Source organism: Crocuta crocuta, unplaced genomic scaffold, assembly GCF_008692635.1.
Source record: "Crocuta crocuta isolate KB4526 unplaced genomic scaffold, BGI_CrCroc_1.0 scaffold184, whole genome shotgun sequence".
NCBI lineage: Eukaryota > Metazoa > Chordata > Mammalia > Carnivora > Hyaenidae > Crocuta > Crocuta crocuta.
Genome location: NW_027530006.1, coordinates 5,116,530 through 5,121,072, shown reverse-complemented (window position 1 = coordinate 5,121,072; position 4,543 = coordinate 5,116,530). Strand labels below are relative to the sequence as shown.

Here is a 4,543-nt window from a genome sequence, read left to right as displayed (position 1 = left end):
GTGAGTTTCAGAAATATTAAGTAACTCGCCCAAGTTTCTACTGGAATTAGCATCTGGCTCGAAGCTACTAGCAAGCTAGGAAGTTCTTATGTGAACAACAATAAAGCTTCCAACTTCCCAGTATATTTACCGTAACCAAACTCAGTCCTCACCAGTACAAACAAGGAGGTCCTGCAGTCCAAACATAGGTCTTAAATCCCAGGCATAATTGCTATTCCCCCATGGGGCAGATTTTTAATGCCAGTTCAATAACTCAGTTGGATTTAACAATTTGCAAGGCACTGGGGTTAAGTGGCAAATAAGCAATAACTTTCCTGTCCTCAAGGTACTTATAGTTTAGTATGAAGCTGACAAGGAAAGAAAATAACAGCAGGTTATTCTAAGACATACTTGGAGCAGTATAGATGTACAAAGGATAGAGACAGGAAAGGAACAGGTAGGGAGACAGTGAGGGGAGACTCTCCTCTCCTTTCCTTCCTTTTCCTTCTTTCTGAGAAGAGAAGGGGGGAGGGAAGAGGAAGGGAGAGAAAGGGAAAAGGAAACAAGGGGTCTTTGAGCACTTTCTAGCATACTCTGTGCTAGGCCATGTATGCCTTATCTCTTAATTCTCCCAACACCCTGTTGTAGGTAGCCTTACTCGCATTAGATCCCTGTTCCAAATCCTGCAGTGGCTTCTCATCACGCTCAGAATGACTTAGTCCTTCCTATGTACCACATGAACTCCTTTACCATGCCTTGAACACAACAAGCTCCTTTTAACCTTACAGCTATTCTCGCCACTCAAAATACTCCCACCCCACTCCCAGATAGCCACACGGCCTGCCTCTCTCCCTCTCTTCCTTCTGATCTCTACTCAAAATTCACTTCCACAGAGAGGCTTTCCCTGACTCCCCTGATAACCTACCTCCCACCTTTACTCTCTGTCTTCTTACTCGGTTTTATTTTTCTTTAAGGCATTTACCATTACCTAACCTTCCCTATAACTTTTTGTTTACTGCCTGTCTCCCAATCCCTCCACTAGAACCTGAGTTCCAACAGAGCAATAATACATCCCCAAAGTCTAAAGAGTGTCTGGCACATAGTAAGTGCTCAAGAAGAAAACTGTCGTGAATGAGCTAATAAATCTGTCTTTGCAATAAAAAAAGAACAACAACAACAAAAAAAAAAAAACAAAAAACTGGAGCTCTAAAAGTTAAGTTCTTTAAGCAGTTCATATAGATGGACCTACTGATATCACAGGGTTGTTATGAGACTCACTTCTACCTCATGCGTTTGGCCTTCAAATTCTCTCTGCTGCCAGATCTTCACATAGCTGGCTCCTTTCCTTCAGAAAGGTTGTCTGTGGTCCCTCTATCTAAAACTGCCCCACACTCCCAGTCACTTTCTATCATGTTACCCTATTTTACACTGTTCATAACATTTACTACTCTCTGACATTATCTTGTTGTCCTTTTTATTGTCTTCCTTAGTAGAATATAAGTACCATGAACTCTGTGACCATATCTTTCTTATTTGTTGGTCCACCCAGAACAGTACAAGTGCAGATTAGGCAATGAAAAACAAACCAATACAGGCATACCTCCTTTTATTATGCTTGGCAGATACTGTTTTTTTTTTTTCTACAAATTACAGCTTGTGGCAATCTCACATCAAGCAAGTAAGTCCATCGGCACCACTTTTCCAACATTTGCTCACATCATGTCTCTGTGTCATATTTTGGTAGTTCCTCCAATATTTCAAACTTTTTCATTATCAGCATATCTGTTATGTTGATCTATGATCAGTAATCTTTGAAGTTACTATTGGAGCTTGAGGATGTGACTAAATTGTTTCAATGTCATGATAAAATCTTAATGGATGAGGAGTTGCCGCTTATGGATGCACAAAGAAAGTGGTTTATTGAAATGGAAGCTAGTCCTAGTGAAGATGCTGTGACGACTGAGGAAATGGTAACAAAGGATTTAGAATATTACATAAATATCATTGATAAGGCAGCAGCAGGGTTTGAGAGGGTTGACTCCAATACTGAAAGAACTTATATGGGTAAATGCTGCTGAACAGCATTGTATGCTACAAGGAAATTTTTTGGGAAAGGAAGAGTCAATCGGTGTGGTAAACTTCATTTGTTGTCTTAAGAAACTGCCACAGCCACCCCAGCCTTCGGCAACCACCATACTGATCAGCAGCAGCCATCAATATCAAGGCAAGACCCTCCACCAGCGAAAAGGTTAGGACTTGCTAAAAGCTCAGGTGATGTTTGGCATTTTTAGCAATCAAGAATTTTAAAAATAAAGTATGTACATTGTTGTTGTTGTTTTTTTTTTTACACATTATGCTATTGCATACTTAATAGACTACAGTATAGTGTAAACACAATTTTTATATATACTGGGAAACCAAAATATTCATTTGACCTGCTTTATTACAATATTTGTTGGGATAGTCTGAAACCAAACCCACAATATCTCTGAAGTCTGCCTGTAAATGAAAGAGAGTGTGTACATGGAGATCTCTTGGCACCACTTCTGGTCCATGAGAAGTGCTTACTAGCTATTAATTACTTATTTTATAATAGTAGAGTTGATTAAAATAGTGATAAGTAAGGTTTTAATAGGCAAAGATCACAGGAAAAGAAATTCAGAATAAAAGGAATAGTAGAAACAGAGGTGGCTTATCTTAGATTGTATCACCCATAAGTCTGTGGTCTGAATTAAAGTAGTAGAAACTGGCCTCAGTGTAATCACAGGGGTTCTGGGAGATTCTGTCACTTCTTATGGATCAAAAACACTGTGTTTCAACCAAGAGCATGGCTTAGGACACCTTCCTGCATAACTCTATGCAATTATAAGATATATAAATATTTTAATTTCAGGAATGACACCTAATGTGCAATTTAACTTTCCAACTCTTTACTCCATGCTGACAAAGGTAGTTACTTTCACTTGTGGCAAACAGTTTGGTGAAACTATGAAAAACTATCCAGGATTGGCAAGAAGCAAAACATCAACCAAAGGCAGTAAAACTGGAAATCCACAAGACATGTGGTCTGAAACATACATAATTTTTTTAATTAAAAAAATTTTTTTAAAGAATGAGAGCATGAGCAGGGGAGAGGGGCAGAGGGAGAAAGGGAGAGAATCTAAAGCAGGCTCCATACTTAGTGTGGAGCCCAACATAGGGCTTGATCCCACAACCCCAGGATCATGACCCAAGCTGAAATCAAGAGTCAGATGCTCAACTGACTGAGCATGTGACTGAGCCACATGCTCCTGAAGCATATACACTTTTTAATTAATAATTTAAACAAGAATTGATTCTTCCAGGAGAAAGAATTGAAAGAGGTGATAAAAATTCAAGTTCTAATATAGAGAAAAATGAATTAAGTATTCATATGATTTCAAGATTCCCTCACAATCAATAGAGAGTAGAGGGTAACTTCCTCATCCTTGAGTAAATCTTTATTTTAGGATTTTGGGGGCAAAACGGCTATTGCCAAAAAAACAAACCCTAAAAAACCTTGATTCATGCGATACCCTACTGCCACAGGCTCCACAACTACTTTGGAAAAAAAAGAGACATGAAGGATGTTTCAAAGAGCAGTGAAATGGGAATAAAAACATCTGTATTCAAACCTTGACTCTGTAGTATGTAAGACTGGAGGGATGGAACAGGAGGGTCAATATGTTGAATCTTTGCTCAAATATCAGTTCCCCAGCTGCCAGTCTATCTCTCTTCTCTGTATTTACACCAATTTCCTTGAGAGAGAAGGGTTAACATGCCCAAGACTTACCTTGGAAAGGCAGATCTCCCAAGAAAGAAATTAGCTTTCTACAAAGGGGCACAGAAACTCAGCAATGGCCTATTGCTTAAAGTAATTAATCCTGGTCAGTGGTGGCAAGTCTTGGGCCCCAGTCCCCCAATCATGCCAGACTCCCCAACTTGAATGTTTATCTGAAAAATCCTGCCATTACTTTGCTAGGTAATACAGCTGCAATCACAAGACTTAGACTTCAGCCCACTAATCACTTCAAAGGAGAGGCTGGTATCCCCAACCATAACTGCTGAGTTAGCAGCATGCAGCTGCAGCCCACTCTTAATGGTGTTGGATCCTGGCTGGCCACCAACAACAGCAAGGAAGAGCTGATGCTTGCCCCCATAATTCATCCTAAAAGCCCACATCTCAGGAAGGGAAATCTCTTTGCCAGAATCTGATTTCCAGCCATGTCAGGTTGTTGCGTGCTGTCCTAGAATCTTATGAACAGAGGAAAAACACAAAACAAAACCCCATCTGCTACTTTATGCCATTGTAAGTTTTCCCCCAGTGCTGATATGTGTACATTCTGGCTATTTACCCTGGTTCTCACAATATCTCTACTGATAATACTTATCAAGGGAGGAATAATACCTCATGATAACCATTTAGGAGCTTGCTGAAATGGAAAAGGAAGGTTAAAGTATATATATTTTATATACTTATATAAATAAGTATAGTATATAAACATATATATCTGTCTATATATGTTAAGTTTATTTATTTATTTTG

General features: G+C 39.2%; 1 pseudogene; it reads left to right on the top strand.

Moving 5' to 3' along the window:
- The first annotated feature begins 1,853 nt into the window (after positions 1-1,853).
- Positions 1,854-4,543, top strand: part of LOC144231314 (small ribosomal subunit protein uS2 pseudogene) — a 5,501-nt pseudogene continuing 2,811 nt past the window's right edge.